This window comes from Manis javanica, chromosome 2 (assembly GCF_040802235.1).
Source record: "Manis javanica isolate MJ-LG chromosome 2, MJ_LKY, whole genome shotgun sequence".
NCBI lineage: Eukaryota > Metazoa > Chordata > Mammalia > Pholidota > Manidae > Manis > Manis javanica.
Genome location: NC_133157.1, coordinates 161,299,476 through 161,315,596, shown reverse-complemented (window position 1 = coordinate 161,315,596; position 16,121 = coordinate 161,299,476). Strand labels below are relative to the sequence as shown.

At 40.1% G+C, this 16,121-nt stretch overlaps 1 protein-coding gene and 1 long non-coding RNA gene across 19 annotated transcripts in view; one reads left to right on the top strand and one right to left on the bottom strand.

Annotated features, from left to right (window-relative positions):
- Positions 1-16,121, top strand: part of STAU2 (staufen double-stranded RNA binding protein 2) — a 369,184-nt gene that overhangs the window by 29,369 nt on the left and 323,694 nt on the right. The gene's annotated exons all lie outside the window — the stretch shown is intronic.
- Positions 1,046-15,113, bottom strand: LOC140847939 (uncharacterized). Its single transcript, XR_012128255.1, has 2 exons — positions 14,929-15,113; positions 1,046-5,333 (listed from the first exon to the last, which is right to left on the bottom strand). It is a non-coding gene; the product is annotated as an uncharacterized lncRNA (long non-coding RNA).

Here is a 16,121-nt window from a genome sequence, read left to right as displayed (position 1 = left end):
CCAATTAAAAAATGGTAAGAGGAGCTGAACAGGCAGTTCTCCAAAGAAGAAATTCAGATGGCCAACAGACACATGAAAAAATGCTCCACATCACTAGTCATCAGAGAAATGCAAATTAAAACCACAGTGAGATATCACCTCTACTAAGGATCGCCACCATCCAAAAGAGAAACAACAACAACTGTTGGCGAGGTTGTGGAGAAAGGGGAACTCTCCTACACTGCTGGTGGAAATGTAAACTAGTTCAAACACTGTGGAAATCAGTATGGAGGTTCCTCAAAAAACTAAAAATAGAAATACCATTTGACCCAGGAATTCCACTCCTAGGAATTTACCCTAAGAACTCAGCAGCCCAGTTTGAAAAAGACACATGCAACCCTATGTTTATCACAGTACTATTTATAATAGCCAAGAAATGGAAGCAACATAGGTGTCCATCAGTAGGTGAATGGATAAAGAAGATGTGACATATACAGAATGGAATATTATTCAGCCATAAGAAGAAAATAAATCCTACCACTTGCAACAATATGGATGGAGCTAGAGGGTATTATGCTGAGTGAAATAAGCTGGATGGAGAAAGACAAGTACCAAATGATTTCACTCATATGTGGAGTATAAGAACAAAGAAAAAACTGAAGGAACAAAACAACAGCAGACTCACAGAACCCAAGAATGGACTAACAGTTACCAAAGGGCAAGGGACTGGGGAGTATGGGTGGGAAGGGAGGGATAAGGGGTGGGTGGAGAAAGAGGGCATATTAACTAGCAAGTATAATATGTGCGTGTGGGCACAGGGAGGGCTGAACAATACAAAGACAAGTACTGATTCTACAGCATCTTCCTACTATGATGGACAGTGACTGTAATGGGGTTTCTGGGGGGAGAGACTTGCTGATGGGAGGAGTCTAGTAAGCATAATGTTCCTCATGTAATTGTAGATTAATGATAGAAAAAAAAAGGAAGACCCATCTGTATGCTGCTTGCAAGAGACACACCTCAAACTGAAAGAGATACACAGACTAAAAGTCAAGGGATGGAAAAATTTCATGCAAACAATAGGGAGAAAAAAACAGGTGTTCCAGTACTTGTATCAGATAAAATAAACTTCAAAACAAAGAAAGTAAAAAGAGATAAAGAAGGACAATACATAATGATAAAGGGGTTAGTCCAACAAGAGGATATAACCATTATAAATATATATGCACCCAATACAGGAACATCAATATATGTGAAACAAATACCAACAGAATGAAAGGAGGAAATAAAATGCAATGCATTCATTCTAGGAGACTTCAACACACCACTCACTCCAAAGGACAGATCTACCAGACAGAAAATAAGTAAGGACACAGAGGCACTGAAAACACACTAGAACAGATGAACTTAACAGACATCTACAGAACTCTACACCCAAAAGCAGCAGGATACACATTCTTCTCAAGTGCACAGGGAAGATATTCCAGAATAGACCACATACTAGGCCATAAAGAGAGACTCAGTAAATTCAAAAAGTTTGAAATTGTACCAACCAACTTCTCAGACCACAAAGGTATAAAACTAGAAATAAATTGTACAGAGAAAACAAAGAGGCTCACAACAAATGGAGGCTTAACAACATGCTCCTAAATAATCAATGGATCAATGACCAAATTAAAACAGAGATCAAGCAATATATGGAGACAAATGATAACAACAGCACAAAGCCCCAACTTCTGTGGGACATAGCGAAAGGAGTTCTAAGAGGAAAGTATATAGCAATCCAAGCCTATTAAAAGAAGGAAGAACAATGCCAAATGAATAGTCTAAACTCACAATTATTGAAACTGGAAGAAGAAGAACAAATGAGGCCCAAAGTCAGCAGAAGGAGGGACATTATAAAGGTCAGAGAAGAAATAAATAAAATTGAGAAGAATAAAACAATAGAAAAAAATCAATGAAACCAAGAGATGGTTCTTTGAGAAAATAAAATAGGTAAGCCTCTAGCCAGACTTATTAAGAGAAAAAGAGAATCAACACACATCAACAGAATCAGAAACGAGAAAGGAAAAATCATGACGGACCCCACAGAAATACAAAGAATTATTAGAGAATACTATGAAAACCTGTATGCTAACAAGCGGGAAAACCTAGAAGAGATGGATAACTTCCTAGAAAAATACAACCTTCCAAAACTAATCAAGGAAGAAACAGAAAATCTAAACAGACCAAGTACCAGCAACGAAATTGAAGTGGTAATCAAATAACTACTCAAGAGCAAAACCCCTGGACCAGCTGGATTCACTGCTGAATTTTATCAGACATATAGAGGAGACATAATACCTATGTTCCTTAAAGTTTTCCAAAAGTAGAAGAGGAGGGAATACTCCAAAACTCATTCTGTGAAGCCAGCTTCACCCAAATACCAAAACCAGGCAAAGACCCCACCAAAAAAGAAAATTACAGACCAATATCCCTGATGAACATAGATGCAAAAATACTCAACAAAATATTAGCAAACCGAATTCAAAAATACATCAAAAGGATCATACACCATGACCAAGTGGGATTCATCCTAGGGATGCAAGGATGGTACAACATTCGAAAATCCATTAACATCATCCACCACATCAACAAAAAGAAGGACAGAAATCACATGATCATCTCCATAGATGCTGAAAAAGCATTGGACAAAATTCAACATCCATTCATGATAAAAACTGTCAACAAAGTGGGTATAGAGGGCGAGTACCTCAACATAATAAAGGCCTTTTGTGATAAACCCACAGCCAACATCATACTGAACAGTGAGAAGCTGAAAGCTTTTCCTCTAAGATAGGGAACAAGACAGGGATGCCCACTCTACCCACTGTTATTCAACATAGTACTGGAGGTCCTAGCCACGGCAATCAGACAAAACAAGGAAATAGAAGGCAGATTGGTAAAGAACTCAAACTGTCACTATTTGCAGATGACATAATATTGTGCATAAAAAACCCCGAAGACTCCACTCCAAATCTACTAGAAGTAATATCTGAATTCAGCAAAGTTGCAGGATACAAAATTAATACACAGAAATCTGTTGCTTTCCTATACACTAATGATGAACTAGCAGAAAGAGAAATCAGGAAAGCAATTCCATTCACAATAGCATCAAAAAGAATAAAATACCTAGGAATAAACCTAACCAAGCAAGTGAAAGACCTATACCCTGAAAACTGTAAGACAGTCTTAAGAGAAATTAAAGAGGACACTAACAACTGGAAACTCATCCCATGCTCTTGGATAGGAAGAATTAATATCTTCAAAATGGCCATCCTGCCTAAAGAAATCTATAGATTCAATGCAATCCCTATCAAATTACCAACAGCATTCTTCAACAAACTGGAACATACAGTTTTAAATTTCATATGGAACCACAAAAGACCCCGAATAGCCAAAGCAATCCTGAGAAGGAAGAATAAAGCATGGGGGATCTTGTTTCCCAACTTTAAGCTGTACTACAAAGGCACAGTAATCAATATAATTTGGTACTGGTACTAGAACAGCCACTGACCAGTGGAACAGAATAGAGAGTACAGATATTAACCCAAATATATATGGTCAATTAATATATGATAAAGGAGCCATGGATGTACAATGGGGGAAATGACAGCTTCTTGAAAAGCTTGTTTTGGAAAACTGGACAGCTACATGTAAGAGAATGAAACTGGGCTATTGTCTAACCCCATACACAAAAGTAAATTCGAAATGGATCATACACCTGAATGTAGTAATGAAACCATAAAACACTTAGAAAAAAACATAGGCAAAAATCTTTTGAACATAAACATGAGTGACTTCTTCATGAACATATCTTCCTGGTCAAGGGAAAGAACAGCAAAATGAACAATTGGGACTGCATCAAACTGAAAAGCTTCTGTACACCAAAGGACACCATCAATAGAACATAAAGCCTTCTCTACAGTATGGGAGAATATGTTCAGAAATGACAGATCCGATAAAGGGTTGACATCCATAATATATAAAGAACTTATGCACCTCAACAAACAAAAAGCAAATAATCCAATTAAAAAAAGGGTAGTGGAGTTGAACAGACAGTTCTCCAAAGAAGAAATTCAGATGGCAATAGAAATTCAGATGGTATGAAAAGATGCTCCACATCACTAGTCGTCAGAGAAATGCAGATTAAAACCACAATGAGATATCACCTCACACCAGTAAGGTTTGCCAGCATCAAAAAGATGAACAACAACAAATGTTGGTGATGTGGAGAAAGGGGAACGATCCCTCCTTCACTGCTGGTGGGAATATAAACTACTTCAACCATTGCGGAAAGCAGTATAGAAGTTCCTCAAAAAACTCAAAACAGAAATACCATTTGACCCAGGAATTCCACTCCTCCAAATTTACCCTAAGAATGCAGCAGCCCAGTTTGAAAAAGACATATGCACCCCTATGTTTATCGCAGCACTATTCACAATAGCCAATAAATGGAAGCACCCTAAGTGTCCATCAGTAGATGAGCAGATAAAGAAGATGTGGTGCATATATACACAATGGAATATTATTCAGTCATAAGAAGAAAACAAATCCTACCATTTGCAACAACATGGATGGAGCTAGGGGGTATTATGCTCAGTGAAATAAGCCAGGTGGTGAAAGACAAGTATCAAATGATTTCACTCATCTGTGGAGTAAAAACAGAGAAAAAACTGAAGGAAGAAAACACCAGAAGACTCAGAGAAGCCAAGAATGAACTAAGAGTTACGAACAGGAAAAGGACAGGGGAGAACGGGTGGGAAGTTAGGGATAAGGTGGGGGGAGGAAGGGGGTATTGTGATTAGCATGTATAATTTGGGGGTGGGCATGGGCAGGGCTGTACCACACAGAGAGGACAAGTAGTGATTCTAGTTCATCTTAGTACACTGATGGATAATAACTGATGGGAATGTGTGGGGAACTTGGTGATGGGGTGAGTCTAGTAAACATAATATTCCTCATGTAATTGTGATGATACCAAGAAAAAAAAATCTATTTAGAAGCCAAAAAAAAAAAAATGGGCACAGGATCTGATCAGACACTTCTCCAAAAAAGAAATTCATATGGGCGACAGACACATGAAAAGATGCTCCACATCACTAATCATCTGAGAAATGCAAATTGAAACCACAATGAGATGTCACCTCACACCAGTAAGGATGGCCATCAACCAAAATGCAAACAATAAGAAATGTTGGTGAGGTTGTCTAGAAAGAGTAACCCTCTCCCGTACTGCTAGTGGGAATGTAAATTTGTTAAACCATTGTGGAAAACAGTATGGAGGCTCCTCAAAAAACTCAAAATAGAAATACCTTTTTTTTTTTTTTTTTTTTTTTTTGAGAAGTTTTGAATATCTGTTTAATGGAGTTATAATTAACAAAAATCTTCTCATATTTAAGATTTGAAACATGCCTAACACCCCTGAACTGGAAGTTTCATTGAAAACATAAAAGATTATAATATTGCAATAATTTAACCACTTCAGTTGCTCAAAAAACAAAAAGGCAAGATATTTGAAATACAGGCAATTAAAAAAAGTCAGCTTTGATGATGTTTTTGTCACAAATGATAACGAATGCAAATTAACAGTTGAGATCAGAAAGAATGTAAATAACAGTAGTTTGCCAACATCTTGTTTTGGAGTCAAACATTTTTTTTTTTTTTTTTTTTTTTTTTAATTTCTACCTGTTTATTGTTTGGAAAATTAGAGTCTCCATGATTATATTTTCCCCTATTGTGGTATATGGTAAAATGATATAAATTAAAATTAAAATCTTTGTTCATAAGGAGCATTTTCTACATTATGGATTATTTCTTTTGAGTTTATTCCTATAAACAGAATTCAAAAAGTTTTAAATGTTTTGATACACTTTAAGGTTTTTGATATTGCCAAATTGCTTATCTACTTAAAAAAAGTTATGTGTGAGTGCTATCACACAGCACCCTCGGCTGCCTTTAATGTCATTTATTAATTTTTGCCAACTTTACATGTGAAAAATTGTGCGTTCTTATTTTACTTTGCACATCTTTGAGCTTTTTGCATTATTTGTTCCCTAATTGCATGTCCCACCTTTTTTATTTTTATTTTTATTTTTTTTATTTTTTTATTTTTTTATTTTTTTTATTTTTTTTATTTTTATTTTTTTTGAGAGGGCATCTCTCATATTTATTGATCAAATGGTTGTTAACAACAATAAAATTCAGTATAGGGGGGTCAATGCTCAATGTACAATCATTAATCCATCTCAAGCCTAATTCTCGTCAGTCTCCAATCTTCTGAAGCATAACGAACAAGTTCTTACATGGTGAACGAATTCTTACAGAGTGAATAAATTCTTACATGGTGAACAGTACAAGGGCATTCATCACAGAAACTTTCGGTTTTGATCATGCAATATGACCTATAAACCATCAGGTCAAATATGAATATTCATTTGATTTTTGTACTTGATTTATATGTTGATCCCACATTTCTCCTATTATTATTATTATTATTATTTTTAATAAAATGCTGAAGTGGTAGGTAGATGCAAGATAAAGGTAGAAAACATAGTTTAGTGCTGTAAGAAGGCAAATGTAGATGATCAGATGATCAGGTGTGTGCCTATGGACTAAGTATTAATCCAGGCTAGACAAGGGCAGCAAGACATCCACGGATGCAGAAGATTTCTCTCAAAGCAGGGGGGGGTGAGGTTCTGAGCCTCACCTCTGTTGATCCCCAAATTCTCACCTGATGGCCCCCCTGCGACTGTGCCTGTCTTAGGTTGTTCCTCCCTTGAGGAATCTTACCCGTCTCTGGCTAACCAGTCATCTTCCGGGGCCATACAGGGAAATGTAAAGTTGGTAAGTGAGAGAGAAGCCATATTGTTTGCAAAGGTTAGCTTTTTACTTCTTTGCAGATTTATGCCCTGTGGCTTCTATGCCCAGCACTTGTCTCGAGGTATCTTTACCACCTGGAGGAATTATGATACTCGGTAAATTCGATATGAGGCACGAATTCTATTTAAGGTTTGTAATTAGGAAGGAAGAAGAAAAGCTATAGATGTAGCATATGAAGGAAACTTGGGAGGATTGATTATTTCTTTGACATATCTTCTTGTATAGTACCTTAAGTATGTATAGGTTTTAAACTACTAACTAATTTGCACACACATATTAACATAATAGGACTACGGTGACATAAACAAAGCAAATCTATAATTACCAGCCATCTCCAGTGAAGCCAAGAAAACCATTTAGGCACCCTAGGCATTTGTGAAAATTTATCTATGATATGATGGATATTTTCCAACTGTACTTGAACCATCAGACAAATTAAAGCAGCCCATTTCTGGGATCTGTTCACATCCCATATGTTCTTTTAACCATAGATAGTCTATAGTCATGAGATTTTGGGGTGCTACAACTTGCACCCCTCCCAACTCCTGGTTGAGTTCCAATAGTACAGATCCAGTCAAATTCGTTGTCTCACTGTATGCACATGCCAGCCTAGACATCTCCCTCCTCCTTCTTATGGCAAGTCCAGGAGACGGTGGGCTGGATGCAGCCACAACCGCAGCATCGTCCGGATCCCTGTGGAGGCTTTTTGATGATCATCCCCCGGCACGAGTCCTCCAGAGAGTGCTGATGCCGGAAGCTCCTCCTCATATCGTATCTTAGTTCATTTTCTGGGTATCCAAGCTAGGCCTTGATCTTCTGCATAGAAACAAACAGACCCTTTGCCCACACTTTGACATGCCCTCTATACCACTGTGCAGAACTCATTGGAGGTCAGCACACAGTAACTGCTTTTTTTTTTTTTTTTTTTTTTTTTTAATTAAGAGAAACGAATATTATCAGAAAAGAGTACCTCCATAGCTGATCATCTGACACTCTTTAAGTGATCAACATTAAGGATATTTAAAGCATGCGTTGATCTTTGATTTACCAATAGTTTTATCCTGTTAAGGAGTAATCCCCCTTTTCTTTCTTTCTTTCTTTTTTTTTTTAAATTTTTAATCTACACTTACCTGAAGAATACTATGTTTACTATGCTCTCCCCTATATCAGGTCCCCCCTAACAACCACATTACGGTTACTGTCCATCAGCTTAGCAAAATGTGGTAGAGTCACTACTTGTCCTCTCTGTGTTGTGCAGCCCACCCTCCCCTTTCTCCCTCCCCCCCATGCATGCTAATCTTAATACCCCCCTTCTTCTTCCCCCCCCTTATCCCTCCCTGCCCACCCATCCTCCCCAGTTCCTTTCCCTTTGGTACCTGTTAGTCCATTTTTGGGTTCTGTAATTCTGCTGCTGTTTTGTTCCTTCAGTTTTTCCTTTGTTCCTATACTCCTCAGATGAGTGAAATCATTTGGTATTTCTCTTTCTCCGCTTGGCTTATTTCACTGAGCATAATACTCTCCAGCTCCATCCATGTTGCTGCAAATGGTTGGATTTTTCCACTTCTTATGGCTGAGTAGTATTCCATTGTGTATATGTACCACATCTTCTTTATCCATTCATCTACAGATGGACATTTAGGTTGCTTCCAATTCTTGGCTATTGTAAATAGTGCTGCGATAAACATAGGAGTGCATCTGTCTTTCTCAAACTTGATTGCTGCGTTCTTAGGGTAAATTCCTAGGAGTGGAATTCCTGGGTCAAATGGTAGGTCTGTTTTGAGCATTTTGATGCACCTCCATACTGCTTTCCACAATGGTTGAACCAATTTACATTCCCACCAGCAGTGTAGGAGGGTTCCCCTTTCTCCACAGCCTCGCCAACATTTGTTGTTGTTTGTCTTTTGGATGGCAGCTATCCTTACTGGTGTGAGGTGATACCTCATTGTAGTTTTAATTTGCATTTCTCTGATAATTAGCGATGTGGAGCATCTTTTCATGTGTCTCTTGGCCATCTGTATTTCTTTTTTGGAGAACTGTCTGTTCAGTTCCTCTGCCCATTTTTTAATTGGGTTATTTGTTTTTTGTTTGTTGAGGCGTGTGAGCTCTTTATATATTCTGGACGTCAAGCCTTTATCAGATCTGTCATTTTCAAATATATTCTCCCATACTGTAGGGTTCCTTTTTGTTCTATTGATGGTGTCTTTCGCTGTACAGAAGCTTTTCAGCTTAATGTAGTCCGACTTGCTCATTTTTGCTGTTGTTTTCCTTGCCCGGGGAGATATGTTCAAGAAGAGATCACTCATGTTTATGTCTAAGAGGTTTTTGCCTATGTTTTTTTCCAAGAGTTTAATGGTTTCGTGACTTACATTCAGGTCTTTGATCCATTTTGAGTTTACCTTTGTATATGGGGTTAGACAATGGTCCAGTTTCATTCTCCTACATGTAGCTGTCCAGTTTTGCCAGCACCATCTGTTGAAGAGACTGTCATTTTGCCATTGTATGTCCATGGCTCCTTTATCAAATATTAATTGACCATATATGTTTGGGTTAATTTCTGGGGTCTCTAATCTGTTCCACTGGTCTGTGGCTCTGTTCTTGTGCCAGTACCAAATTGTCTTGATTACTATGGCTTTGTAGTAGAGCTTGAAGTTGGGGAGTGAGATCCCCCCTACTTTATTCTTCTTTTTCAGGATTGCTTTGGCTATTCGGGGTCTTTGGTGTTTCCATATGAATTTTTGAATTATTTGTTCCAATTCATTGAAGAATGTTGCTGGTAATTTGAGAGGGATTGCATCAAATTTGTATATTGCTTTCGGCAGGATGGCCATTTTGACGATATTAATTCTTCCTAGCCATGAGCATGGGATGAGTTTCCATTTATTGGTGTCCCCTTTAATTTCTCTTAAGAGTGACTTGTAGTTTTCAGAGTATAAGTCTTTCACTTCCTTGGTTAGGTTTATTCCTAGGTATTTTATTCTTTTTGATGCAATGGTGAATGGAATTGTTTTCCTGATTTCTCTTTCTATTGATTCGTTGTTAGTGTATAGGAAAGCTACAGATTTCTGTGTGTTGATTTTGTATCCTGCAACTTTGCTGTATTCCGATATCAGTTCTAGTAGTTTTGGAGTGGAGTCTTTAGGGTTTTTTATGTACAGTATCATATCATCTGCAAATAGTGACAGTTTAACTTCTTCTTTACCAATCTGGATTCCTTGTATTTCTTTGTTTTGTCTGATTGCCGTGGCTAGGACCTCCAGTACTATGTTAAATAACAGTGGGGAGAGTGGGCATCCCTGTCTGGTTCCCGATCTCAGTGGAAATGCTTTCAGCTTCTCGCTGTTCAGTATAATGCTGGCTGTGGGTTTATCATATATGGCCTTTATTATGTTGAGGTACTTGCCCTCTATTCCCATTTTGCTGAGAGTTTTTATCATGAATGGATGTTGAATTTTGTCAAATGCTTTTTCAGCATCTATGGAGATGATCATGTGGTTTTTGTCTTTCTTTTTGATGATGTGGTGGATGATGTTGATGGATTTTCGAATGTTGTACTATCCTTGCATCCCTGGGATGAATCCCACTTGGTCATGGTGAATGATCCTTTTGATATATTTTTGAATTCGGTTTGCTAATATTTTGTTGAGTATTTTTGCATCTACGTTCATCAGGGATATTGGTCTGTAATTTTCTTTTTTGGTGGGGTCTTTGCCTGGTTTTGGTATTAGGGTGATGTTGGCTTCATAGAATGAGTTTGGGAGTATTCCCTCTTCTTCTATTTTGTGGAACACTTTAAGGAGAATGGGTATTATGTCTTCTCTGTGTGTCTGATAAAATTCCGAGGTAAATCCGTCCGGCCCCGGGGTTTTGTTCTTGGGTAGTTTTTTGATTACTGTTTCAATTTCTTTGCTTGTAATTGGTTTGTTTAACTTTTGTGTTTCTTCCTTGGTCAGTCTTGGGAGGTTGTATTTTTCTAGGAAGTTGTCCATTTCTTCTAGGTTTTCCAGCTTGTTGGCATATAGGTTTTCATAGTAGTCTTTAATAATTCTTTGTATTTCTGTGGAGTCTGTCGTGATTTTTCCATTCTCATTTCTGATTATGTTGATTTGTGTTGACTCTCTTTTTCTCTTAATAAGTTGGGCTAGAGGCTTATCTATTTTGTTTATTTTCTCAAAGAACCAGCTCTTGGTTTCGTTGATTTTTGCTATTGTTTTATTCTTCTCAATTTTGTTTATTTCTTCTCTGATCTTTATTATGTCCCTCCTTCTGCTGACTTTAGGCCTCATTTGCTCTTCTTTTTCCAGTTTTAATAATTGTGATGTTAGACTATTCATTTGGGATTGTTCTTCCTTCTTCAAGTGTGCCTGGATTGCTATATACTTTCCTCTTAAGACTGCTTTCGCTGCATCCCACAGAAGTTGGGGCTTAGTGTTGTTGTTGTCATTTGTTTCTATATATTCCTTGATCTCTATTTTGATTTGTTCATTGATCCATTGATTATTTAGTAGCATGTTGTTAAGCCTCCATGTGTTTGTGAGCCTTTTTGTTTTCTTTGTAGAATTTATTTCTACTTTCATACCTTTGTGGTCTGAAAAATTGGTTGGTAGAATTTCAATATTGTGGAATTTACTGAGGCTCTTTTTGTGAGCTAGTATGTGGTCTATTCTGGAGAATGTTCCATGTGCACTTGAGAAGAATGTATATCCTGTTGCTTTTGGATGTAAAGTTCTATAGATGTCTATTAGGTCCATCTGTTCTAGTGTGTTGTTCAGTGCCTGTGTGTCATTACTTATTTTCTGCCCGGTGGATCTATCCTTTGGGGTGAGTGGTGTGTTGAAGTCTCCTACAATGAATGCATTGCAGTCTATTTCCCTCTTTAGTTCTGTTAGTATTTGCTTCACATATGCTGGTGCTCCTGTATTGGGTGCATATATATTTAGAATGGTTATATCCTCTTGTTGGACTGAGCCCTTTATCATTATGTAGTGGCCTTCTTTATCTCTTGTTACTTTCTTTGTTTTGAAGTCTATTTTGTCTGATATTAGTACTACAACCCCTGCTTTCTTCTCACTGTTGTTTGCCTGAAATATGTTTTTCCATCCCTTGACTTTTAGTCTATGCTTATCTTTGGGTTTAAGGTGAGTTTCTTGTAAGCAGCATATAGATGGGTCTTGCTTTTTTATCCATTCTATTACTCTATGTCTTTTGATTGGTGCATTAAGTCCATTTACATTTAGGGTGACTATTGAGAGATAAGTACTTATTGCCATTGCAGGCTTTAGATTCGTGGTTACCAAAGGTTCCAGGTTAGCTTCTTTAGTATCTTACTGCCTAACTTAGCTCGCTTATTGAGCTGTTATATACACTGTCTGGAGAGTCTTTTCTTCTTTCCCTTCTTATTCCTCCTCCTCCATTCTTCATATGTTGTGTGTTTTGTTCTGTGCTCTTTTTAGGGGTGCTCCCATCTAGAGCAGTCCCTGTAGGATGCCCTGTAGAGGTGGTTTGTGGGAAGCAAATTCCCTCAGCTTTTGCTTGTCTGGGAATTGTTTGATCCCACCATCATATTTAAATGATAGTCGTGCTGGATACAGTATCCTTGGTTCAAGGCCCTTCTGTTTCATTGCATTAAGTATATCATGCCATTCTCTTCTGGCCTGTAGGGTTTCTGTTGAGAAGTCTGATGTTAGCCTGATTGGTTTTCCTTTATAGGTGACCTTTTTCTCTCTAGCTGCCTTTAAAACTCTTTCCTTGTCCTTGATCTTTGCCATTTTAATTATTATGTGTCTTGGTGTTGTCCTCCTTGGATCCTTTCTGTTGGGGGTTCTGTATAATTCCATGGTCTGTTCGATTATTTCCTCCCCCAGTTTGGGGAAGTTTTCAGCAATTATTTCTTCAAAGACACTTTCTATCCCTTTTCCTCTTTCTTCCTCTTCTGGTATCCCTATAATACGAATGTTTTTCCTTTTGTATTGGTCACATATTTCTCTTAGTGTTGTTTCATTCCTGGAGATCCTTTTATCTCTCTCTATGTCAGCTTCTATACGTTCCTGTTCTCTGGCTTCTATTCCTTCAATGGCCTCTTGCATCTTATCCATTCTGCTTATAAATCCTTCCAGGAATTGTTTCACTTCTGTGATCTCTTTCCTGACATCTGTGATCTCCTTCTGGACTTCATCCCACTGCTCTTGCATTTTTCTCTGCATCTCATCCCACTGCTCTTGCATTTTTCTCTGCATCTCATCCCCTTGCTCTTGCATTTTTTTCTGCATCTCTGTCAGCATGTTCATGATTTTTATTTTGAATTCTTTTTCAGGAGGACTAGTTAGGTCTGTCTCCTTCTCAGGTGTTGTCTCTGTGATCTTTGTCTGCCTGTAGTTTTGCCTTTTCATGGTGATAGGGATAGTTTGCAGAGCTGGTACAAGTGACCGCTGGAAGAGCTTCCCTTCTTGTTGGTTTGTGGCCTTTTCCTGGGAGAATAGCGACCTCTAGTGGCTTGTGCGGGGCAGCTGTGTGCAGACAGGGCTTCTGCTTCCTGCCCAGTTGCTTTGGGGTTTATCTCCGCTGTTGCTGTGGGCTTGGCCTGGCTGGGGCTGTTCCTCCAAAATGGTGGAGCCCCGTTGGAGGGGGAGCGGCCAGGAGGCTATTTATCTCCGTAAGGGGCCTCTGTGCTCCCTGCTGCCCAGGGGGTTAGAGTGCCCAGAGATCCCCAGATTCCCTGCCTCTGGTCTAAGTGACGTGTCCTGCCCCTTTAAGACTTCCAAAAAGCACTCTCCAAACCAAAACAACAAGCAACAATGAGAGAGGGAACAGAGAGAATGGGAAAAAAAAAAAAAAAAAAGGAAAAAGCAAGCGATTTTTTTTTTTTTTTTTTTTTGTCCTCAGGTGCCGCTCCCAGGCACTCGCTCTCTGGTCCTGCTGCCCTGTCTCCCTAGCACCAGGGTCCCTGTCCTTTCAAGGCTTCCAAAAAGCACCCACCCACCGGTCCCGCAGGGAAGGAACGCTCGATATTCTTTGTCCTCAGGCACTGGTCCCAGACACCCGCTCACCAGTCCCGCCGCCCTGCCTCCCTAGCACCGGGGTCCCTGTCCCTTCAAGGCTTCCAAAAAGCACTCGCCAAAAAGAGAGAAAAAAAGGGGAAAAACGCGCGATTTCTTCCGTCCTCAGGTGCCGGTCTCAGGCACCCACCCACCGGTCCCACAGGGAAAAACGCGGGATATTCTTTGTCCTCAGGTGCCGGTCCCAGGCACCCGCTCACCAGTCCCGCCGCCCTGCCTCCCTAGCACCAGGGTCCCTGTCCCTTTTAGGCTTCCAAAAAGCACTCGCAGAAAAGAGAAAAAAAAACGGGAAAAACGCGCGATTTCCTCTGTCCTCAAGTGCCGGTCTCAGGCACCCGCCCACCGGTCCCGCAGGGAAAAACGGGGGATATTCTTTGTCCTCAGCGCCGGTCCCAGCCACCCGCTCGCCAGTCCCGCCACCCTGCCTCCCTAGCACTGGGGTCCCCGTCCCTTCAAGGCTTCCAAAAAGCGCTCGCCAAAAAGAGAAAAAAAAAAAAAAAAAGGGGAAAAACGCGCGACCTCCTCCGTCCTCAGGCACCGGTCTCAGGCACCCGCCCCCAGGTTTCGCAGGGAGAAACGCGGGATATTCTTTGTCCTCCGGCGCCGTTCCCCGGCACCTCCTCACCGGTCCCGCCACCCTGCCTCCCCAGCAACAGGGGCCCGTCCCTCTAAGGCTTCCAAAAAGCGCTCGCCAGAAAAAAAAAAAAAAAAAAAAAACCGCTCCGGTTTCTCTCCACCCGCCGGGAGCCGGGGGGAGGGGCGCTCGGGTCCCGCCAGGCTGGGGCTTGTATCTTACCCCCTTCACAAGGTGCTGCGTTCTTGCAGGTGTGGATGTGGTCTGGATGTTGTCCTGTGTCCTGTGGTCTCTATTTTAGGAAGATTTTTCTTTGTTATATTTTCATAGCTCTATGTGTTTTTGGGAGGAGATTTCCACTGCTCTACTCACGCCGCCATCTTGCCTCCGCCCTAGAAATACCTTTTGATGCAGAAATTCCACTCCTAGGAATTTACCCGAAGAATGCTGCAGCCCAGTTTTAAGAAGACGTATGCACCCCAATGTTTATTGCAGCACTATTTGCACTAGCCAAGAAATGGAAGCAACCTAAGTGTCAATCAGTAGATGCATGGATAAAGAAGATGTGGTATATATCATATATATATATATATATATATATATATATATATGATATATACGCAGTGGGATATTATTCAGCCATAAGAAGAAAACAGGTCCTACCATTTGCAACAACATGGATAGAACTAGAGGGTATTATGCTCAGTGAAATTGGCCAGGTGGAAAAAGACAAGTATCAAATGATTTTGCTCATCTGTGGAGTATAAGAACAAAGAAAAAAACTGAAGGAACAGAACAGCAGCAGACTCACAGAACTCAAGAGTGGACTAACAGTTACCAAAGGGAAAGGGACTGGGAAGGATGAGTGGGAAAGGAATGATAAGGAGAGAAAAAGGGGTATTATGATTAGCACGCATAATGTAGGGGGGTTGCATAGGGGTGCTGTACAACACAGAGAAGACAAGTAGTGATTCTGTAGCATCTTACTATGCTGATGGACAGTGAATATAATGGTGTATGTGAGGGGAACTTGATGATGGGGGTTGTCTATTAAGTGGAATGTTGCTCATGTAATTGTCGATTAATGATACCAAAAAAAAGTCTTGAATTAAAACAATAAGAAAGAGATTTAAGTTCAAAAAATGGATAAAACATTCATATAGGGAGGTGGAGCCAAGATGGTGGTGTGAGTAGAGCAGCGGAAATCTCCCAAAACTACATATATTTTGGAAAATACAACAAATACAACTCTTCCTAAAAGAGAGACCAGAAGACAGAGGACAACAGCCAGACCACATCTACACCTGTTAGAACCGAGCACCTTGTGAAGGGGGTAAGATACAAGCCACGGCCCGGTGGGACCTGAGTGCCCCTCACCCCAGCTCCCGGCGGGAGGAGAGGAGTCGGAGCGGGGAGGGAGAGGGAGCCCAGGACTGCTAAATAGCCAGCCCCAGCCATCCGCACCAGAGCACAGACACAGTGCATGCGTGGGGTGCTGGAAACTAGGGAAACAGGGCAGTAAGACCTGTGAGCGGGTCCCTGCAGCCGGCACACCGGGAACAAAGAAAAGCGAGTGCTCTTTGAAAGTCTTAAAG